Consider the following 25,002-nt stretch of genomic DNA (forward strand, 5'->3'; position numbering starts at 1 on the left):
AGAAGACTGAACATGGAGTATGTTTTAAAAAAAATGCCCTTTGTTTTGCTAAACTTGTTTATAATACTGGCCATTTTGTAAGAAAAGGCACTCCTCTGTTGATGCTTGCAGTAATTCTCTCCACGACAGCAGCACAGACTATACACATATCATGGTAATTTTAGAGTAGAAACATATCAATCACAATTTGTACATGTAATTTTGGAAGGCATAGTGTGTTATGCACTGTCTTCTAAGAATGTGTTTGTTTTGCAAGGAAATAAAATGCAACTCTGCATTAAATGTTACCAAATATATATATATATATATATATATATATATATATATATATCCATGTATATATATCACCACTGTGTTTGACCTATGTTTGACAAACTCTTGTAAATATGGACTTTGACATGTATAAATTTGACAATTCTTAATCATTTAGAATCTTAATCCCTATTCCAAAGGATTATTCTTTTGTACAACTAAAACCAGGCTCTCATTTTCTTTGTATAACTCCCTCCTAACTTCCATCCCCTAGCTTTAACTTTGGGTCATATCAGATGAGGTTATTAATTTTGTTCCCCAGTTATCCCATTCACACACTGGAAGGTACATTAATTCTAACCAGTGTCTAATACCATCCTCAGAGTCCATGTTATGAGACTAACTTGTAACGAGATCTTTTTGGCTTCTTCAGTAAAACTAAACCTTCTTGGATAATATCCAAGATATATCTGTCTTAAATCAAATTATGCCCTACAGAATGTGGCAAGGTGAATGTAGACAAGAGTAAATACATCTCTGTCTTCAGCAAAACAGTAACTTTAATTAAATGCTAATTTGTTACCTATAATACTATGTAGTTTTAAAAGAGATTTCAAATATATTATCTCATTCTTTACAGCTGTCCTGTGTGATAGGTAGAATGGAAATTATACTCATATTTTACCCTTGAGGAAACAAAAACTCTAATACAATAAGCAAATTGTCTCAGGTGAGACACCTTCAAAGAATTAAAGTTGGTTTCAAGTTGAGGATTTCTGACTCTTATTCCAGAGCTCTTCTTATCACACATCATGTCTAAGTGAGAAAGCTGAAGTGAAGTCAATCATAAATATGTGGGTGAAATATAAAATATTTTCTTTGGGGACAAATATACAGAGAAATCTTGGAATCATTCTTTGTTTAGAAATACAGGATTTTCTTGCAACTGTCAAACCAAGTTCCATTTTGCTGAGAGCACATTCTGCAATTTTTTGGGAATAATATCTTTTTTAGGACTATCAAACACACCAAAAATTGGTACTAGTGAAAGGAAACTTGCCCAGTCAGATATTAAACAATATTATAAGATAAACAGTAACTTTTAAAATGTGGTACTAGTGCACAGTGAGCATGGAGCAGCTCAAGAGCAAACTCAAATATGTTAAAGAACTTTTATATGCTCCAAAAGAAATAGAGGTGGAAAAGTTAAATTCTTCAAAAAATGGTGTTAGAAAGAATATCCATCTTTTTTATTCATCTCACAACAGGGATTGAAATATATTCCAAGTGGATGAAAGAATTAAATGCAAATAAAATGCATAGGCAGGTATTTAAAAAATTGGGAATCCTAGATATGATTGCTCTAGTCGTGTGCAGCTGCACAACAGCACACACACCTAGGTGAGTGGTTTTTTTTTTTTTAATGTAAAAGAGTATTTTAATTCTTGTCCTTGGAAACTACAAAGATTACACATGATTTGGAAATGAGACTGTACCAAATGATGGCCAAAGAAGAATCATCCTCTACTCCTCTTTTGTCTGGTCACTCAGAAATATAATATTATCAGCTATGATTGTTGTTGCTTGTCACCTCACATTATTTTTATCCATGTATTCACCATAATCTACTTTCTCTTCCACATAAATTGGAGACCCCTTTTTCACATACTGATATACCACATCTCTGAGGCCTGACTGGAACACTGATATTCTATGCCATGTTGTCTTTTGACTGACACAGTCCATTTGGTAAACTTCACTGTCACCTGATTGCCATATCTCATTTGTTGCTAGAGAAAATATTGTGACTGGATTTTTTCCTTCCACTTGTCTCAAGATAGGGTACTGACTCACTCACCCAAGTAACTGCACACAATTCTAGGATCTTTCAAAAACCAACTGGTAGTTGTTTCAGACACATGTCTTACAAACTGATGAAGCACCTAAGAGGTGCTCCCAAGTATTTTCAAAATCCAGCTCTCATTAGCTCTAATACAGGTCTTCGAAACACAGCTTCTCTTTTCTTACAGTCTGATCTTGAGGCTCTTCACATCACTGCCTCCCGATCCACCCAGGATTGCACACAGCCAAAACATAGATTCCAGCACTTCCCTTGCACCCACCCTCCCTGCCTCCCTTACCTGATGCTCTCGGTGAGTTGTTTTAACAACTTGTAACTGATTTTTTTGTTGGGAAATAATTTTTTAAATGGGAAAGCTATTTAAAAATTACGTGAGATTCATATATTTGACCATATCAACACAGTTGAATATTATACCTCAAACTTTAAAAAAATTAAGACAAAGAATAACTGGTAAAAACATTTGCAATAAATATTATATCCTCACAGGATTTGTGTATCAATTCATGTATATGTAATGACCAACCCCTAAATCCCCAGAAATACCATTCATTGCTTCTATAAATTAGGGTAATGTTAAAAGGTATAACAAAAATATCCTGGATTATAAAATGGCTCAAACATAATATAAACAAGCATTTGTAAACTTTTTATACTAGGTCCACTATAGCAGTCTGGTGAAGCTTAAACCCATTCTCAAAATAAGTTTTGATTTCTTTTTATTTTATATATATATTTTATTTTTATAGATTTAAGAGGTAGAAATGCAATTTTGTTACATGGATACATTGTGTGGTGGTAAAGTCTGGGTTTTTGGGGAAAACATAACCCAAATAGGATACATTGTACCTGCTAAATAATTTCTCATCCATCATTCCCCTCCCACTCTCCCACCTTTCTGAGTCTCCAACCTTTATTATTTCACTCTGTATGTCCATGTGTACATATTATCAAAATAATGTTTTTAAACACATTACTATTTTTAAGTTTCACAAGAAACTAATTATATTGAAATACAGTGCTAAAATATTAAAATCATTTATGATATAATAATAGAGATGTATCTTTATTAAAACACCAGATAAAATATAGCAGCAGGTTTATTACTACTATATTTTTTGAATCTTGAATTAAATTTCACATATTTGCTACAATTGTTGTGTGATACAAAAATATTTTTCATAGGTACTGCTAATACTGCTTTGTTGTCTACAGTCATAACAGAAGAAAATGCTAAATTGACATAAGAAAGACAGTGAAATAATATTTTTTCCCATTCCAAGTTCACGGGCCCTCTGAATTCAATCTACAGACCCCTTGGAGATCTGTGGGTCCAAAATTAGAAGCTAATGTAATAGAAGTTTATTTCTTGCTCATATAATATTATTTTATGGGAAGGCAAGATAGTAGGATTCAGGTGAAAGAGATCTCAGGGGCTGATCCAGGGACCAGCTGAAGGAGGCTTGCTTTGTTCAATATGCAGTTTCCAAAGTCATCATCACTGTTCCTATCCCAGCTAGATAAAAGAGAAGAAGAATATATAGAGATATATATGAGAGAATTTTGGGAACCTGGAAATGGTGTACATCATGTCTACTCATGTTCTGCTGATTAGAACTCACTGACATGAACATACCTATCTGCAAGGACAGACAAGAAATATAGATAAGCAGTATCCCCAAGAATAAGAGATGCTGGGCTTTGATGAGTAGGTAATAGTCTGCCAAATCACCCATCATAATAGCAATTGTATTTCTTTTTTTTTTTTTTTTTAATTGTAATTTAGGTTCTGGGATACATATGCAGATCATGCAGGATTGTTGCATAAGTACATATTTGGCAAGGTGGTTTGCTGCCTTCATCCCCCCATCACCTATATCTGGTATTTCTCCCCTCATTATCCTTCCCAACCCTCCCCACTCCCTCTGTTTCTCTGCTAGCCCCCCAATATTGACTGCGGAGTGTGATGCTCCCCTCCCTGTGTCCACGTGTTCTAATTGTTCAGCACTCACCTATGAGTGATAACATATGGTGTTTGGTTTTCTGTTCTTGTGTTAGTTTGCTGAGAATGATGGTTTCCAGGTTCATCCATGTCCCTGTAAAGGACACAAACTCATGGTTTTTTATGGCTGCACAGTATTTCATGGTATATATGTGCGACATTTTCTTTATCCAATCTATCGATGATGGACATTTGGGTTGGTTCCAGGTCTTTGCTATTGTAAACAGTGCTGCAGTGAACATACGTTTGCATGTGTCTTTATAATAGAACAATTTACAATTATTTGGGTGTATAGTCATTAATGGGATTGCTGGATCAAATGGTATTTCTATTTCTAGGTCCTTGAGGAATCGCCACCTTGTCTTCCACAATGGTTGAACTAATTTACGCTCCCACCAACAGTGTAAAAATGTTCCTATTTCTCCACATCCTCTCCAGCATCTGTTGTCTTCAGATTTTTTAATGATTGCCATTCTAACTGATGTGAGATGGTATCCCAATGTGCTTTTGATTTGCATTTCTCTAATGACCAGTGATGATGAGCATTTATTCATATGTTTCTTGGCCTCATTGATGTCTTTTGTAAGTGTCTGTTCATATCCTTCACCCACTTTTGAATGGGTTTGTTTGTTTTTTTCTTGTAAATCTGTTTTAGTTTTTTATAGATTCTGGATATTAGCCCTTTGTCAGATGGGTAGAGTGCAAAAATTTTTTCCCATTTTTTTGGTTGCCTGTTCACTCCAATGATTGTTTCTTTTGCTGTACAGAAGCTCTGGAGTTTAATTATATCCCATTTGTCTATTTTGGCTTTTGTTGCCATTGCTTTTGGTGTTTTAGTCATGAAGTCCTTGCCTATGTCTATGTCCATGTCCTGAATGGTTTTGCCTAGGTTTCCTTCTAAGGTTTTTGTGATGTTAGGTCTCATGTTTAGATCTTTAATCCATCCGGAGTTAATTGTAGTGTAAGGTGTCAGGAAGGGGTCCAGTTTCTGCTTTCTGCACATGGCTAGCCAGTTTTCCCAACACCATTTATTAAACAGGAAATTCTTTTCCCATTGCTTGTTTTTTCAGGTTTGTAAAAGATCAAATGATTTTAGATGTGTGGTATTGCTTCTGAGTCCTCTGTTCTGTTCCATTAGTCTATGTCTCTGTTTTGGTACCAGTATCATACTGTTTTGATTACTGTAGCCCTGTAGTATAGTATGAAGTCAGGCAGCATGATACCTCCAGCTTTGTTCTTTTTGTTTAGGATTGTTTTGGCTATGCGAGCCCTCTTTTTGTTCCATATGAAGTTTGAAGTGGTTTTTTCCAGTTCTGTGAAGAAGGTCATTGGTAGCTTGATGGGGATAGCATTGAATCTATAAATTACTTTGGGCAGTATGGCCATTTTCATGATGTTGATTCTTTCCAACCATGAGCATGGGATATTTTTCCATCTGTTTGTGTCCTCTCATTTCATTGAGCAGTGGTTTGTAGTTTTGCTTGAAGAGGTCCTTTACATCCTTTGTTAGTTGTATTCCTAGGTATTTTATTCTCTTTGTAGCAATTGTGAATGGGAGTTCACTTTTGATTTGGCTCTCTGTTTGTCTGTTATTGGTGTATAGAAATGCTTGTGATTTCTGCAAATTGATTTTATATCTTGAGACTATGCTGTAGTTGCTTATCCGTTTCAGGAGATTTTGGGCTGAGATGATAGAATTTCCCCAATATACAATCATGTCATCTGTGAATAGAAGTAATTTGACTTCCTCTCTTCCTATTTGAATACTCTTTATTTCTTTCTCTTGCCTGATTGCCCTGGCTAGAACTTCCAATACTATATTGAATAGGAGTGGTAAGAGAGGGCATCCTTATCTAGTGCCAGATTTCAAAGGGAATGCTTCCAGATTTTGCTTGTTCAGTATGACATTGGCTGTGGGTTTGTTATAAATAGCTTTTATTATTTTGTGATACGTACCATCGATGCCTAGTTTATTGAGGGTTTTTAGCATAAAGGGCTGTTGAATTTTGTCAAAGGCCTTTTCTGCATCTATTGAGATAATAATGCAGTTTTTGTCTTTGGTTCTGTTTATGTGGTGGATTACATTTGTAGACTTGAGTATGTTGAACCAGCCTTGCATCCCCAGGATGAAGCCTACTTGATCATGATGAATAAGCTTTTTGATTTGCTGTTGCATTCTGTTTGCCAATATTTAATTGAAGATTTTTATGTCGATGCTCATCATGGATATTGGCCTGAAGTTTTCTTTTTTAGTTGCATCTCTGCCTGGTTTTGGTATTAGGATGATGTTGGTCTCACAAAATAAGTTGGGGAGGATTCCCTCTTTTTGTATTGTTTGGAATAGTTTCAGAAAGAATGGTACCAGCTCCTCTTTGTAATTCTGGTCGAATTCGGCTGTAAACCCATCTGGACCTGGGCTTTTTTTAGTTGGTAGGCTATTAATTGCTGCCTCAACTTCAGCCATTGTTATTGGTCTATTCAGGGAGTCAGCTTCTTCCTGGTTTAGTCTTGGGAGAGTGCAAGTGTCCAGGAATTTATCCATTTCTTCCAGGTTTACTGGTTTGTGTGCATAGAGTTGTTTGTAGTAATCTCTGATGGTAGCTTTTATTTCTGTGGAATCAGTGATGATGTCCTTTTTATCATTTTTTATTGTATCTATTTGATTCTTCTCTCTTTTCTTTTTCTTTTTTTTATTAGTCTGGCTAGCAGTCTATCTATTATTTTGTTGATCTTTTCGAAAAACCAGCTGCTGGATTTGTTGATTTTTTGAAGGGTTTTTGTGTCTCTATCTCCTTCAGTTCTGCTCTGATCTTAGTAATTTCCTGTCTTCTGCTAGCTTTTGAGTTTTTTTGATCTTGCTCCTGTAACTCTTTCAATTTTGATGATAGGGTATCAATTTTAGACCTTTCCTTGCTCCTCATGTGGGCATTTATTGCTAGGAATTTCTCTCTAGACACTGCTTTGAATGTGTCCCAGAGATTCTAGTATGTTTTGTCTTCATTCTCATTGGTTTCAAAGAACATCTTTATTTCTGCCTTTGTTTCATTGTTTATCCAGTCTACATTCAGGAGCCAGGTGTTCATTTTCCATGAAGTTGTGTGGTTTTGAGTCAGTTTCTTAATCCTGAGTTCTAATTTGATTGCACCGTGGTCTGAGAAACTGTTTGTTCTGATTTCTGTTCTTTTGCATTTGCTGAGGAGTGATTTGCTTCCAATTATGTGGTCAATTTTAGAGTAAGAGCCATGTGGTTATGAGAAGAATGTATATTCTGTGGATTTGGGGTTAAAAGTTCTGTAAATGTCTAGTAAGTTTGCTTGGTCCTGATCTGCATTCAAGTCCTGGATTTCCTTGTTGATTTTCTGTCTGATTGATCTGTCTAATATTGACAGTGGAGTGTTAAAGTCTCCCACTATTATTGTGCCAGAGTCTAAGTCTCTTTGCAGGTCATTAGGGACTTGCCTTATGTATCTGGGTGCTCCTGTATTGGGTGCTTATATATTCAGGATCATTAGTTCTTCTTGTTATATTGATCCTTTTACCATTATGTAATGCCCTTCTTTGTCTCTTGATTTTTGTTGGTTTAAAGTCCATTTTATCAGAGACTAGGATTGCCACCCCTGCTTTTTTTGCCTCCGTTTGCTGGTAAATCTTCTTCCATCCCTTATTTTGAGTCTACGTGTGTCTTTGCACATGAGATGGGTTTCCTGAATACAGCACATTGATGCTTCTTGGCTTTTTATCCAATTTGCTAGTCTGTGTCTTTTGATTGGGGCATTTAGCCCATTTACATTTAAGGTTAATATTGTTACGTGTGAATTTGATCCTGCTATTTTATTACTGGTTGGTTGTTTTGCCCTTTGGTTGGCATAATTTCTTCATTGCATTGTTGGTCTTTATCTTTTTTTTTTTTTTTTTTATGCAGTGGATGGTATTGGTTTTTCCTTTCTGTGTTTAGTGCTTCCTTTGGGAGCTCTTGCAGGGCAGGTCTCATGACAAAATCGCTCAGCAACTGCTTGCCCAAAAGGATTTAATTTCACCTTCACTTATGAAGCTTAGTTTGGCTGGATATGAAATTCTAGGTTGAAAGTTCTTTTCTTTAAGGATGTTGAATATTGGCCCCCACTCTCTTCTGGCTTGTAGGGTTTCTGCAGATAGATCCACTGTGAGTCTAATGGGCTTCCCTTTGTCAGTGACCCAACCTTTCTTTCTGGATGCCCTTAGCATTTTTTCCTTCATTTCAGCCCTGGTGAATCTGACGATTATGTGCCTTGGGGTTGCTCTTCTAGAGGAGTATCATTGTGATGTTCTCTGTATTTTCTGTATTTGAATGTTGGCCTGGCTTGCTAGGTTGGGGAAGTTCTCCTGGATAATATCCTGAAGAGTGTTTCCCAGCTTGGATTCATTCTCCCCATTATCTTCCAGGACACCAATCAGGCATAGATTAGGTCTTTTCACATAATCCCATATTTCTTGAAGGCTTTGTTCATTTCTTCTCACTCTTTGTTGTCTTTCTTGCCTTCTAGTTTTGTTTCATTGATTTGATCTTCAATCTCTGATATTCTTTCTTCTGCTTGATCTACTCAGCTATTGAAACTTGTGTATGCTTCATGAAGTTCTTGTGCTATGTTTTTCAGCTTCATCAAGTTGTTTATGTTCTTCTCTAAGCTGGTTATTCTAGTTAGCATTTCAACTAATCTTTTTTCAAGGTTTTTAGTTTCTTTGCCTTGTTATAGAACATGTTCCTTTAACTCAGGGAAGTTTGTTATTACCCAGCTTCTGAAGCCTGCTTCTGTCAATTTGTCAAATTCGTTCTCCATCCTGCTTTGTTCCCTTGCTGGTGAGGAGTCGTGAACTCATGGTGGGGGAGAGACGTTCTGTTTTTTGATGGTTTCATTCTTCTTGCACTCATTTCTCCCCATCTTTTCGATTTATATAGTTTTGATCTCAGGTAGCTGCCTGGGGAGGCCTTTCCTTTGTCGTCCTGCAGAGGCACTGCTGGGCTGCCACAGATTCAGTGGAGCTGCTGCATCTTTTATTTACTCAGGAAAATTACGCAGGTTTCTGTAATGGCAGCTTCCCTTCTGCCCACCGAGCTGGAGCATTCCTGGTTACTCTCTAACTGACGTTCTGGGTGCCTTACTCTGGAGTGAGAGTTTTTTGGCCTGTTGGGTTTTGTGCAGCAGTGGGAGGACCCGTCCTGCCATTTGGGCTGTTTCCCTGTGTTCCATTTCCCTTCTTACTGGGGGGCAGGTAGCTCTGTCCCACCGGCTTTTTGACTTTCTCAGTGTCAGCCAGTGCTTCTGCCTAGATCTGTGCTGACAGCCCCAGTGCCAAAGTTGCTGTTTTGTCCTGTTCAGGCAGCTTACTAAGGCTTTTCAGCCTGGTGAAGATCTCCTGTTCTGTGGGTTGTAGAGGGCTTGGGTAGAGCACTGTATCCGAGCTGAAGTCCCAGAGCGGGAGATCCCCTGGTCAGTTGCATGCTCCTCCTGGGTGGCGCAGTGCCCCATCTTGCTGCAACTTGCCCTATTTGGTTTATACCCACTGTCTGACCAGACCCACAAAATGAACCTGGTACCTCATTTGGAATTGTAAGACAATTTGGCTTCTGCATCTTTCTTGCTGGGGGCTGCTTTCTGGAGCTGCCTTTTATTGGGCCATCTTGGGATCCCCCCAGCAATTGTATTTCTAATGACTATCCTCAACAAGGTAAAGTTTAGAATGAAGAAATAGGAATTGTTGTGGAAATGAATTATGTAATACAAAAATGCATTTTGAAGAGAAAACCATCAAGAAGAATCGAGATTTTAAAATAATGTTCAGGCACCTTGATCCGTTACTTTAATTCCTATTAATTTTTAAGATTATAATACAAACTGACGAAAAATTTACACACAAATCATTCCCAGAAGCATTATCTTAAAATACAATTATTTATTATCAGAAATATAAAATAACCAAAAATTCAATTAGCATTGCCAATGAAATTGAGGTATGACCATATGATAGATTATCATGTTTATAAGAGCTTTCATATGTAATAGCTGAAATTTCTTGAATGTTTATTATATGTTAGGTATTGTGCTTACTGCTTTACATACATGCCCTATGTCCTCTCAACAACCCCATGAGACACTCTATTTATCCCATTTCAAATATGAAGAAACTGAATCTCAGCAAAACTAAGTGCTTTGCTGAGAAATATAAAGCTCTGATAAATCTTGACTGATTGCCCACTTAGAATCTGCTCTCTCTTCTTGATAAAATCCTAATCTTTCAAGAAGCGCATCGTTTCGGTGGGGGGGGGGTTGGAAATGTGCTCAGTTAAAAATACTGCACCTCCAGACTAACACAATTGAGGCTGTTTATGTGCCTATCCATGGCCAATGCAATTTAAGAAGGAATTGCCATTATAAAGGAAGACGTATCTAGCATGAGCCTGTTCAGATTTCTGGCCTTCATCTTTTCACTCTTCTTCTCCTAAAGGAAAACTGTAGGGACTCAGCACACTCAGCATGCCTGGAGGCAGTTGACAACAAAGGTAACAGTTTGGGCTTGTATGCACTGACTTCAGAGTCCCTCCTGTGAGCTCAGCATGAAATGATCAGAAAAATTCATAGCCCACAGCTTCTCCCTAGGGAGAGAAAGAGAAGACTGAACATAATCTAATGTTGAGACATTTTTGGGAGCTGCCTGAGGACTGATTTTTTTGGTCTCTCCTGTCTTAGAGCTCTGATGGGACACAGCATACTGGGAATAAAAAATAAAAATAGTTGGATAGTGTGTTGCTGCTCCAGAGGACATGCAGTACTCTGGAGACATCAGTGGAAACAAGGTATCATAAACTCCTGAAACAGAAACCGGAAAATCCCTTTAAATAGAGATTTACAGGCACACATCTAGAGAAGTCACATCCACAAAAAAATTTTCAGAGCCCCCTAAAATCTGTAGCTGGGTTGACTGGTGGAGATCTACTGTAGGAAGCCAATCTATAAACATTGGAAGGGGTGGCTGTTTTTTCAAATGTTTAGACACCAATACAAAATGTCAAGCACAAAGAAATAAGAAAATATAGAGCAAACAAATATAAGTAAATCTTCAGAAACCAATGCCAAAGAAACAGAGGTATATGAATTACCTAACAAAGAGTTCAAAATAACCATTATAAAAATGCTCAACAAGTATTGGAAACAATACATAAACAAAAGGAGTATTTCAATAAAGAGATAGAAAGTATATATTGTTTTAAAAAACAAAAAAAAGTGAAAATGAAGAATCCAATAACTGAAATAAAAAATTTCCTAAAAAAATTCAACAGCTGACTTGATCAAGCAAAAGTACAAGTAAACTTCAAGACAGGCCATTTAAAATTATCCAGTCTGAGGAACGAACCGAAAAAAAATTTTTTTAAAAAGAGAAGAAAACTCCAGGGACTTATGGGAAACAGTGATGTGAACTGATAAACATATGATAGTAGTCCCAGAAGGAGCAGAGAGAGAAAAGGAAGCAATCTTATTTTTTAAATAATGGAATTCTCCTACCTGCTGCCTTCTGAAGAAGGTGACTTGCTTCCCCTTCACCTTCTGTCATGAGTGCAAGTTTCCTGAGGCCTCCCCAGCCATGCTGAACTGATGCTGAGGCTGCAATATCATTAACATGCAAGGATGAGAGGAATGAAGCACCCCATCTTGTAAAGACTGTGCCCCATAGGCACAAGCAAAGATTTTATGACCAAAACCTCAAAAACAACTCCAACAAAAACAAAAATTGACAAATGGGATCTAATTAAACTTAAGAGGTTCTGCACAGAAAGAGAAACTATCATCAGAGTGAACAGACAACCCATAAAATGAGAGAAAGTTTTTGCAATCTATTCATCTGACAAACATCTAATATCCAGAATATACAAGTAACTTAATGAAATTTACAATAAAAAACAAGCAACCCCATTAAAAAGTGGGCAAAGAACACAAACAGACACTTTTCAAAAGAATACATATGTGCACCAACAAACATATGAGAAAAAGATCAATATCACTGATCATTAGAGAAATGCAAATTAAAACCACAATGAGATACCATCTAATGCCAGTCAGAATGGTGATTATTAAAAAGACAAGTAAGAACCGATGCTGGCCAGACTGCAGAGAAATAAGAACGTTTTTACACTGTTGGTGAGAATGTAAATTAGTTCAACCATTGTGGAAGATAATATGACGATTCCTCAAAGCTCTAGAACCAGAAATATCATTTGACCCAGCAATCCCATTACTGGGTATATACCCAAAGGATAGAAATTACTCTATTATAAAGTGATACATGCACACATTATGTTCATTGTAGCACTATTCACAACAACAAAGATATGGAATCAACTCAAATGCCCATCAATAATAGACTGGATAAAGAACCTGCGGTGTGTATATACCAAGGAATACTATGCAGCCATAAATAGGAACAAGATCATGTTTTTTACAGGGACATGGATGGAGCTGGAAGCCATTATCCTCACCAAACTAATGCAGGAACGGAAAACCAAACACCACACATTCTTATCTATGTGAACAATGTGAACACATAGACAAAGAGAGGAGAACAACACACACTGGGGCCTGTTGGAAGGGGCCAAGAAGAGGGAGAGAATCAGGAAAAATAGCTAATGCATGCTGGGCTGAATACCTAGATGACAGGTTGATAGATGCAGCAAATCACTACAAAATAATCATTGAGACACCAAGGAAGACAATGAAAGAGAGACAAAAAAGTTAAAAGAGATAGACAAAAGAATAAAATGGCAATAATAAATCATTACCTATCAATATTTCTAAATGTAAATAGATTAAATTCCCCCATCAAAAGACACAGAGTGTCTGAATGGATACAAGAAAACTCAACATTTTACTTTCTATGAGAGAATAATTTTAAATTTAAAGACACACAGACTGAATGTTAAAAGATGGAGAAAAGTTATTCCATGAAAATAGTAACCCAAACGTAGCAGGGATGGCCATGTTTGTATCAGACAAAATAGACTTAAGTAATAAACTGCCACAAGAAATAAAGATGGACATTATATAATTATAAAAGGGTTAGCTTGCCAGGAAGATAAAACAGTTATAAAGCATATGCATCTGTATCAGGGTACCTAAATATACAAAGTAAAGATTGACATAACTGAAGGGAGAAATGGCAATACAATAGTATTAGAATACTTCAATACCTCTACTTTCAATAAAAGATAGAATATCCAGACAGATAATTAATAATGAGACAGCAAATCTGAACAATAACATAGATCAAATGAACATAACAGACATATGCAGAACATATCATCCAACAGCAGCAGAATGCACATTCTTCTCAGGCACACCTGGAACATTCTTTTTTTTTTGAGATGGAGTTTTGCTCTTGTTGCCCAGGCTGGAGTGCAGTGGCACGATCTTGGCTTACTACAACCTCTGCCTCCCAGGTTCAAGTGATTCTCCTGCCTCAGCCTCCCGAGTAGCTGGGATTACAGGCATGCACCACCATGCCCCGGCTAATTTTGTATTTTTAGTAGAGATGGGGTTTCACCATGTTGGACAAGCTGGTTTCAAACTCCTGACCTCAAGTGATCCACCCACCTCGGCCTCCCAAAGTGCTGGGATTACAGGCGTGAGCCACCACGCCCAGCTGGAACATTCTTTATGACAGATAGCATGTTAGGCCACAAAATAAGTTAACAAATTTAATAAAATTGAAATCATACAGATTATTTTTGTGACCACAATGGAATGAAACTAGACATCAACAGAAGAAAGAAAACTGGAAAATTTTTATTAATAGGTGGAAAGTAAAAAATATATTCTTGAACAGCTAACAGATCAAACCAGAAATCAAAAGCAAAACCAGAAAATACCTTGAGAAAAACAAAAATGAAACACAACATTCCAAAACCTATGGAATGCAGCAAAAGCAATACTTAGAAATTTATAGCAGTAAACCCTTACATTAAAAAAAAAAAAAAGATATCAAATAAACAAGCTAACTTTACACCTCAATGACCACAAAATTTAGTAGAAGGAGAAAAATAATGAAGAGTAGAAATAAAATGAGAAATAAAAACCAGTAAAAAAATGTGATAAAACTGAGGATTTTTTTTAAAAAAGATAAAATTGACAAAACTTTAGCCAGAAAGAGAAAAGAGCCAAATAAAACCAGAAATGAAAGAGGAGACATTACAGGACACTGGGCATGGTGGCATGTACTTATAGTCCCAGCTACTTGAGTGGCTGAGGCATGGCATTGGGATTGCTAAAGCCCAGGAGTTCAAGGCCAGCCTGAGCAACATAGTGAGACCTTGTCTCAAAAAAATAAAAATAAAGTAAAATGAAAGAAGAGACATTGCAACTGATACTACAGAAATAAAAAGTGTCAAAAAGACTACTATGACTAATTATATGCTAACAAATTAGATAACCTTGTTGCAGAATCTTAGAGACTGGAGAGACCATTGAGGTTGCAGAAGGAGTTTACTTTAGGTTTACACTGGCCCTGCTTGGTTTTTTTGTAGAATGATTTCTCTTTCTTTGAGTATATACTTAGTAATTGGGTTCCTGGGTCAAATGGTAGTTCTATTTCAGCCCTTTGAGAAATCTCCAAACTGCTTTCCACAGGGGCTGAACTAATTTGCATTTCCACTAACAGTGGGTAAGTGTTCCCTTCTCTTCACAAGTATGCCAACGTCTGTTATTTTTTTACTTTTTAACAATGGCCATTCTGACGGGCGTTAATTGGTATCTCATTGTGGTTTTGATTTGCATCTCTTTAATGATTAATAAGGTTAAACATTTGTTCATATGTATGTTGGCCACTTGTATATCTTCTTTTGAGAAGTGTCTGTTCATGTTCTTTGCCCATTTTTTAATTGGGTTATTTGCTTTTCGCTTGTTGCTTTACCATTTGACCCAGCAACCCCACTACTGGGTATATACTCAAAGAAAAATAAATCATTCTACCAAAAGACACCTGCACTTGGATGTTCATTGCCATGCTATTCACAAAGACATGAAATCAACCCAGGTACCTGTCAATGGTGGATTGGATAAGGAAAATGTGGTATATATACTGCACAGATACTGCACAGTCATGAAAAAGAATGAAATCTTGTCCTTTGCAGCAACATGGATGCAGCTGGAGGCAATTATCCCATGTGAACTAACATGCGATCAGAAAACAAAATATTACATGTTTCACTTATAAGTGGAAGCTAAATCTTGGGTTCACATGGACATAAAGATGAGAACAGTAGACAGTGGGGACTCGGAAAGCACAGGGGGAAGAGCTGAAAACTTCCTATTTGGTAATATATTCATTGTCTGAGCAACAGGATCAACAGAAGCTCAAACCTCAGCAGAATGCAATATACCCATGTAACAAAACTGCACATATACTGTCTGAATCTAAAAAATAATAGATAATGTTTTTCTGTCCCTTTGTTATGCAAATCTTCACCAAGCCCCTGCACAGTTTGACAACCTAGGAATGTTTTTCTCATGGATCTGGTAGCCATGCCTTTGAGATATAATCATCAGAAAAAGATTGCACTCCTATCTCCCAGTCTCTGTGAGAAGATAGGGGCCTAACTTCTTCAATTAGCAGACTCAGATGGCCTAATCTCATTAATCAACCTCCTTCCTAACATCTTCCAGTACCAGTACTTTTTTTCACAAACTCGCTAACTCCTCCTGCCTTTTGTTTCAGTGGAGCTGAGTTTAGCCTTTTTTCCCTATTGCAAAAGTCTTGAATAATGTCTTCTCTGCCTGTTTAATTCTGTATGGTGCAATTTTTCTTTGCCATTGAGGACATTTTAGGTGTAGGCGTTATGCTATGCAGGTTGAAAATATGACCAGGGAACTAATCTGCGTGGATTATATCCTGGTGACACTGTTTATCATATAGATGTGTTTGGGGAAGTATCGACCTCTCTGAGTCTCTGTTTCCTCATTTATTTAATAGAAATATTAACAGTATTTACTTTTTTGAACTGTGAGAAATAATTGAGATATTCATTTATAGTGTTCAATCAGTTTAAGCTTGGCTAAATGATTGTTAGCTATTAAGAACTACCTCAATAAATGTTACCTGTTAATTGTAGTCACAGCATAAAAAACATATTTGGTCTTGGTATTGGTCCAAGTCTTGATCATCTCTTTTTATGACTACTGGAAGTTTGTGATTTTCTCTTCCAATCTGCAGCTTTGACTACTCCTTCTGATCAATCCTCAATATAGTTTTTTGCCCTAAAATACAGTTTCCATTATTCTTCTCATTCTTAGTACCCTTCAATGCTTTCTCATTACTTTGAGAATAAAGTTTAAATTCCATAATATTCCATTCATAGGGCATCCAGATATGGCCTGAGGCATTACTCCAGCTTCATTTCTGGTGACCCTTTCTAATCTGGCCCCAACTATCTCTCCAGCTCGTATCTGGTGACTCTCCCCGATCTGGCCCCAGCCATGTCTCTAGACTCTAGACTCATTTCTTATGATGCTCCCACCCACATCTCTCTCAGAGCACCCAGTCTCTCATCATTCCAACTTCCTCAGCATCCTGGCAGCATGGCATTATCTACTCAGTGGCTCATACTACTCTTTGCTGAAGCATAATTTCCTTTCTTATTTCCCAGGTAGGAAGCATCCAGTTTTTAAGACTCATTCAAGCATAAGCTCCCCTGTGAAATTTTTATGTGTGTTTATTTTTCTCCTAATTTTTTCTATATTTCAATTTTGAAATAACCTCTTCTTATGCTTATAATATGTACAAAATTCAAAGATAAAATGTGGAGATCATTTTCTTCATATTTTTCTCATTTTCCATACTCCTTCTGAAAGCTCTCCCTTGTTGAGTTTGGTTTTTATTCTTTTCTTCATTGCATTTATAAATAGTCATACAGAAAAACACACTTGGTATATGTTTCTACACAAAATTATAATCATACTGTATATACAATTTTAAAACTTGTTTCTTTTAAAAATTTATTTTATGAGTGATATCATTTAATCCCATAAGGATTCCACAAAATAGGAAGCAGTATTATCTCCTATTTTCTAACTTAGGAAACAGATTCAGAGAAGTTAATTCTATTGCTTAAGCTCATATGGATAGTAGTAATAGGAAGAGATGGATGAAAAATTAACCTATCTGACTCTAAAGTGCTTTATCTCAACAATGTTGGTATGTAGGTAGTCTCAATAAACAAGAACTGGGCTGACAAGTTGGGAGAATCTGGAGAGGGTTGAGGGATCAACGGTGTTGATAAGAACATCAAGAAAGCTCAGCAGGAATAAGGTATGACAGAAGTGAGAGAATGAAAGGTGGTCATCAGAAAAGGCCAGAATTTGGCATCTTAACAGTGAAAGAGTTTGGGGCCTGAGTAGGCTTAAAGAGTCATCACTCTTGGTAAGAGAAGTGCAGCTGTAGGTAACTGGGAAAGATAAAGAACTTTGGAGTCTTAAACCTCAATTATCAGAAAATGCAGTAGATATGGGAAAAGCTGCCTAATATTTCCTGAAGCTGACACCTAGGCTGGGCATATAGAACTGGGTGTGTTTTGTTGTTAGTGAAATCAGCAGGCATGGCAGGAAAGGTGCGGATTGTTTTTTAGGTGATAAACCATCTAGGTTTGCCCTTTACCCATGACATGTGTCTTAGGCTATGAGAGCTGCTATAACAAAATACAATAAACAGGGTAGCTTATAAACAATAGGAATTTATTTCTCATGGCTCTGGAGGCTGGGAAGTCCCACATCAAGGCACTGGCAATTTGATGTCTGGTGAGGGCCCTCTTCCTCATAGACAAGCATCTGCTAACTCTAACCTCACATGGTGGAAAGGGTGAGGGGGTCTCCCTGGGGCCTCTTTCCTAAGGGCACTAATCCTGTTCATGAGAGCTCCACCCCCATGATACAATCACTCCTAAAGCCCTCACCTCCTAATATCATCACATTGCAGTGAGGATTTCAACATATGAATTTGGGGGAGACATGAACATTCAGATCACAGCAACATGGGACTTTTCAGTACTAAAACTGGAAAGTACCAAACAAACAAGGATGAACTGGTCACTCTGCTTTTAAATAACATTTTGGAACTGCTCCTTCTCTTATACTTTTACCCCCATCTTCCACTTCAATCAATTTGGATTCTACTCAGCTATAAAAATCCTCCTTAAGGCATGGTGGCTCATGCCTGTAATCCCAGCACTCTAAGAGGCTGAGGCAGGCGCATCACTGGAAGTCGGGAGTTAGTGAACAGCCTGGCCAACATGGTAAAACCCCATCTCTACTAAAAATACAGAAGTTAGCTGGGCATGGTGGTGCGTGGCTGTAATCCCAGCTACTTGGGAAGCTGAGGCAGGAAAATTGCTTGAATCCTGAATCCAGGAGGCAGAAGTTGCAGTGAGCTGAGATCGCACCACTGCACTCCAGTCTAAGTGACAGAGAGAAATTCTGTCTCAAAAAAAAAAAAAAAAAATCCTCCTTAAGTGTTGATTCCATCCTCAATTCAGAATTATACTGTAATATATATATTTCATAATATTATATGTATAATATATATATATATTTCTCAAAGGGCTAAAAATAGAACTACCATCCGACCCAGCAGCCCAATTACTGGGTGTATAGTCAAAGAAATATAAATTGTTCAAAAAGCCATGCACAGTCAGAACCGGTGCACCACTATCACAATGGCAAAGACATGGAATAAACCCAACAGTGGATTGGATAAAGAAAAATAATTTATAATTGCAAATTATGTAAAGTAAATGCTGTAATAAAAAGAAGAACAGGAGCCTATAGTTAAGAAGAAGCCTGTCTAAATTTCAGTCAAGGTGAGGAGAACCCTAAAGTATTCTTCATCATCAATTATTCCAAAATATGGGATTCAGTAATTCAGTGTAATTTAATCTTAATTCTACAGAGGAAATTGATGCAAATGCCATGCAAGTCACTCAGATACATAACCTATTTTAAATTATAATACTTACATGTACATTTTAAAAGTTAACACACTAGTATACATCACACAGTTTAATATACATCTTCAAAGTAAAATTTTCTATCTTATAGGCATTTAAAACAGCACGTAGTAATTAATGAACCTGATGATTCAATAACAACAAAGATAATATTTATTCAGTATTTGCTATGTGTCAGACATTGAGCTACATTTTTTCTTATATGCTCATAAGAACAATCCTTGGAGGTAGGTACAAAAATATTTTCATTTTATGGATGAGGAAACCGGTTCTTAGAAGGTCACACAGTTTATACATTGAGCCATAAGTAAGACTGGCTACCTAGTTTACCAGACCCCGTGAAAATGGAAAATGTGGAACCTCTTGTTCAAAAATCATTAAGAGTTCAAGATAGTGACAACAGAAACTTAAATAGAGCAGGATTCTTATAAGCGCAGGTTGCACACCCGAAAGCCAGCCCTGCCTGACCTCAAGTTTGTCCTTTTTTACCTTTTGGATATACTCTGTCTCTTCTGATTAAGTTATTAAATGGTGAGGTTCCTGGGGGCACCCAAAGTTTTTAAGTGTTATCAATTGACCTGAAATGCCTTTCTTTTTAAATCCTGGAAGAAAGATCCTTTTTCACAGACAGGATATGGATGTTTAATCCCACCTATATCACACTGCTTCTCAGTGAGGTAGCAAAGTGTTATGAAGACTTGAAACTCCTGAGTTTTTGTCTGAAAATAGTAAATGCCTGCAACAAAGAAGGACCTTACAATACAAGGGGAAACTGCAGCTAAATACTAGCCTACAGACAGTGGCTCCTTTCACTATATATTTTAACAGCAAGTATTACTACATCTGATTAGAACTGAACTTTGGTGATACGGTACAATTTTTAGATGACAAGGAATAGAAAGGATGCAAATAAATGAAAGGGTTTCATTTTTTTTAACCTTTACAATAAATAGAAAGATATGCAATAGTACTGAGGCTACTACCAGGAGAAGGCAATATTGGTACTGAACAAAAAAGAGGTTCTTCACACTGAAGGACAGCACAGTTGAGAAGCACTTAATAAAGACATTTTCTAGACTCCAATTCCATTATTTCCAGGGTGTGGGTACTATCCACTGACTACTAGTATCACTACATGGTAGGTGATTGGGACTTAGGTAATGGTTCACTGCAAACAGCAATAGCAGAATAGCAGATTCATATTTCATTATAAAGAAGGTTAGTTTCTATTTGAAAATTCATTTTGCTTTTTGGTACTTGGAACCAACATGGAGCTAAACATAGACCAAATATGATATCCATTGTAATACAAATTATGTATAGGTTTTTTTTTATTATTATTTCAATATCTCCAAGACCAACTCTTTGAAAAAAAAAAAACTTGTTCATTGAATTCAGTAACTAAAAATTTCTCAGGGAGACAGACCAGAAGATATTGTCAGGATGACACATAGTCTGCTGTGACTGTTGTTCAGCATTTTGTGTATTTTTTAAGTGACTAGTCTTCCTTCTGAATATACTAACAAAATATTAATTACATTTCATAAATGTAGTTATGACCCTTGACTTAAATATAAATATTTTCTCTAAAAACAAGCACCTTTCTTATGTACTGTAGTTTTAAAATAACTTTATTGAGATAAAATTGACATAAAATAAAGTGCACATATTGAAAATGCAATGTAAGTTTTGAAATACACATTTGCCAGAGAAGCTTTGCCAAAATCAAGATAGTGAGCCTACCTGTCAACCCTCAAAATTTCCTCTTGTTCCTTAATAATCACTCCTTTTGCCATGCCCATTCTTCCCTTCCAGTTGGTTCCCCAGGCAACCACTGATCTGCTTCCTGTCACTATAGACTAGTTTGTCTTTTTTAAAAAATACAATCACACAGTATATACTTCTTTTACCAGTATAATAATTTTGAGATTCATCCACATGGTAGTCTGCATCCATAATTCATTCCTTTTAATTGCAGAATAGTATTCCATTGTATAGATGGAACATATATATATATATATTTTTTTTTAACTGCTCACCTGTATTTGGGCATTTGTGTTGTTTCCAGTTTGGAGTTATTACAAATAAAGCTACCATGAACTTTTTCATATGAATCTTGGATAGAAAAGTATATTTATTTCTCTTGGACAAATAGTTAAAGGTAGAATAACAGATTATTTGGTAGGTGTTCATCTAAAAATTTAAGATGCTACCACACTATTAACCAAAGTGTTTAAAACATTTTGTATTCCAATCAGCAGTGTAAGAGAGTTCCAGTTGCTCCACATTCTAGCCAATAGTTGTAATAAATATTTTTTCTATTTCTTATGATAGATACACACGTATATTAGTTTAACAGTGTTTAGAGCATATAATATTCATTGATAATAAAGATATAAAATCCATTTATTTGAAAAAGTGGGAGGACAGAGACAAATAGCCATATTTCAAAGGCATCCTTAGAAATCTGTTACTTTCTGTTAATTCCGAGTCATTTTCAGCAGTCACAATAAAAATGATGTCTCAAAATATTAAATAGTTAGATATTATTTAATGCTAGAGCCACAGCAATTATTTATTTATGGATACAGAAGTTACAAATAAGCCCAACAGAACTACAGGTGAAGATCAAAAAGGAAATAAATTAGAGAAAAAAACAACTTCTCAGAAAACAGGAGTATAACTAGTATAGCTCTAATGCATCAGCAGAGTAAGCAGCATCTATGTACTAAGGGCATTTGTCCTTAGATTAAGGAAGCAATTTTTTGTCTCTTAAATGTATTTATACAGGACTCCAAACAATCTAGAGTACCCTGAGTCCCTAGTCACCTCAACAATTTTGGTTCAGCTTCCATCAGAAGATGGAGTGTGCTTTTGTTAAGATGCCATCAGGTATCAAATCTCTTTCAAAGCTTTCAGGAGATGAAAGTAGCACTCCTTGGGGCCAGAAGCTAACTGAGGTGTTACTTATTATCTGAGAAACACAAGTCAATTCATAAGAAGCCCCCAGTGGATAGTATTCACAATTGGCCTTCAGTTTCAACCCTTACTGCTCTGCAGGGCAATGGAAGATGAACAGTGATGATTTTGGAGTCTCTGCACAGAGGTGAAGAAGATAAGAGTTCAAACTTTCCTGATCTTCCTTGGGTGCTGTTAGCAATGACATCTACCTACCCTACTCCCTTTTTATAGTAAGTTGAATTTAATAATAAAATCTCATTCCTAATCATTTATTTCATCATCATTACAGAATATAATTATAGACATGAGATCTCAATACCTTCTGGGAAAGTTCATTTAATTTGAGAGTTTTTAATAGGTAGAAAGAAGGTGCTTCCTTTTACCTTCGGAGATAAAATCTGCCTCTTAATCATTTCTTTCTAACTAATGGGAGATTCCCTACTGCTAACAAAGAGACTTACTGAGAGAAGGATGTACAAATATCATGAAGAGTATGAGTTTGCAACATACTTCCACCTCTTCACTTCCAGATAATGTTTGCCTTCCTTATCTTGTGAAATGTCGACAATAATAACAATAAGATGTTCAATCAACATCTTAGGGTTGATTGAACACTAAACGAAATTATTTTAATGCATAGTCCCTACTTGATAAATTCAAGTTCCAACTGTGAGTTACTATTCTCCCCAGTGAACCTGATAGCCTAGCTTAAGTTAGAAAGGTCAGGCTTTCTCTGGCAAAAACTTTAATTGCTCATGATCTTTGATCATGCTTCATTTTTAGACGTTGCCTACACTGAGACTTTTAATGGGAATTGAGAGCTAAAATGTTGGTGTTTTCAAATAAGCTTTCAATCCTTGTATTCATCAGTTCCTGTTTGATCTTTAATTTCTAAAATTGAAAAGAATGTCTAAAAGCTATCATTTAAAAATCCAGAAATGTAATATAGTGACACATTAAATATTTTCAATTTCCAGTTGCCTACAACAATCTAGTCACAGTTGTTTCAGTGTCTATCTGCTTATCTATCAATCACATACTGACTCACCTTTCTCTGTGATCTGTCACAAACCACCCATATTCCAGATAAATGTTTCCAGTAAAATCAGTAAAATCAATAATAATGCCATTAAATGCTAGTCTTGTTGACTGTGGAAGAACTGTGTCAAACTCATCAAACTCAAAGAGAAAATTGGTGGATGTGTGTTTATCTGTCTGTCGCAATAGCATCTTTGTATGAAATACCCAAACTCTTATTGCATGCCTCCTGTCAAATTCTATTGACAATATACTTAATCACCGAGTTCTCTGCATTTGGGAAGCTTCAGTCCTTTTCTCTGGTATTTTTTAAAAATATATCTTATTCCTACCTTTCAAGCCATCCACAGAGCTGTCAATTTTCCAATATGCACTTCTTTCTCCAAATGTCTACATTTCTGATAATACCTGATAATTCAAATAAAATATAGCTAGCATCCTACTCTAAGAGAATACTTTCAACTTAACCAATCTAGTCTTATACATTTTTAAGTTGTCAAAATTTTTTTTGTTTTTCTCACTATAATTAAAATTGCCAGTTGCCCAGAGACAAAGTGAAAGTCTGAGAAAAAATAAAAAAAGAAATCTTTAACATTTGTGATTTAGAAATCAGATCATTTACACTGTTCATAAAATAGTGTTTATTATAAAATTATCATCTTTTGTTTATTCTCTCTCTACTTCTTGATTAGCCATTTAAAAAATCATTAGCTAAGAATTCTTCACAGAGGATTCTGTGACTCCCTTTATTCTCCGACAGGTCATTCTGTTGAAAGGCCAACTCTTTTAAGGAATGCTGCATTTTCTCTGGATAAAACAAAAATATTTTATCCAATACCTCAGTGTGTTGAGGTTGCCACTCTGGGATTTTATTTGCTCTGTATGTTGACCGTGGCATAAACACTGCCCACCACACACACACTACATTAGCAAGTCTTGTCAGTTCTACTTGCTGAATATTTTCTGAATTTTCCCTTTTCACCCCTCACCATAACCCTCCTAGTCCAATGTACATTATATCTCACCTGAACTACATCCTTTCTCTCTTACCTGGTCTCCCAGTTTCTACTCAACATCTCAAATATTTTCCCCTTCACTCATCAGCCAGAGATACAATTTAATTAATATTAATAAATCTGATAATGCATTACCCTGATTAAACTTTCCAGTAACTTATCATTATCCTTGGAGTAAAATGCAGTTCTTATTTTCAGCTCCAAGGTCCTGCACCATCAGTTTCCCTCTGGGCACTCCTCTTCTTTCCTTCTCCCTCACTCACATCCCTCCAGCTACGCTTGCCTTCTGCCTATTTCTGAAATAAACCTGGCTTATTTCTAACTGCGGCCATGGAATCCATTTTTTCCAGATCTTTTTGTGGCTGGTTTTGCTACCTTCCACATAGAATTAATGCTCATCCTATTGTTCTCCCCTCTCCTATCTTACTTTAATTCCTTACAAGAACTTTTTATTCTTACTATTTATTCTTTTTATCCATTTTATTTTTACTATGTAGCATTACATCATGCATTTGCATACTTGTTTATAGTCTGCTTTCTCAATTAGACTGTGAACTTTTTGTGGTATAGATTTTGCCTTACTCACTCCTGTCCTGTCTGCCCCTTTCTCCCCTCCAATTTAGACTAGTGCCTGCTACATAGAGAGTACAAGAAAGATGTGTTGAAAGAACGAAAGAGCAACATGTTGAGTAACGTTGCTAAATATATCACTAAACCCCCCCCAAAGACACTCTTCTAAAAATGCTCTTGTAAATTGCAACAAAAGATGAAACTCTTAAATGCTGTTATAAAACATATTTATGCTATAAGATATACTGATAGAAACACTAAAAAAAAAAAATTAAAATATTCC

The 25,002-nt window shown here is 36.3% G+C and overlaps 1 pseudogene; it reads right to left on the reverse strand.

Moving 5' to 3' along the window:
• Window positions 1-1,715: 1,715 nt before the first annotated feature.
• Window positions 1,716-16,300, reverse strand: LOC116556674 (annotated as a pseudogene).
• Window positions 16,301-25,002: the final 8,702 nt, after the last annotated feature.

This window comes from Sapajus apella, unplaced genomic scaffold, assembly GCF_009761245.1.
Source record: "Sapajus apella isolate SASKATOON/1434 unplaced genomic scaffold, GSC_monkey_1.0 scaffold1, whole genome shotgun sequence".
In the NCBI taxonomy this organism is placed as follows: Eukaryota; Metazoa; Chordata; class Mammalia; order Primates; family Cebidae; genus Sapajus; species Sapajus apella.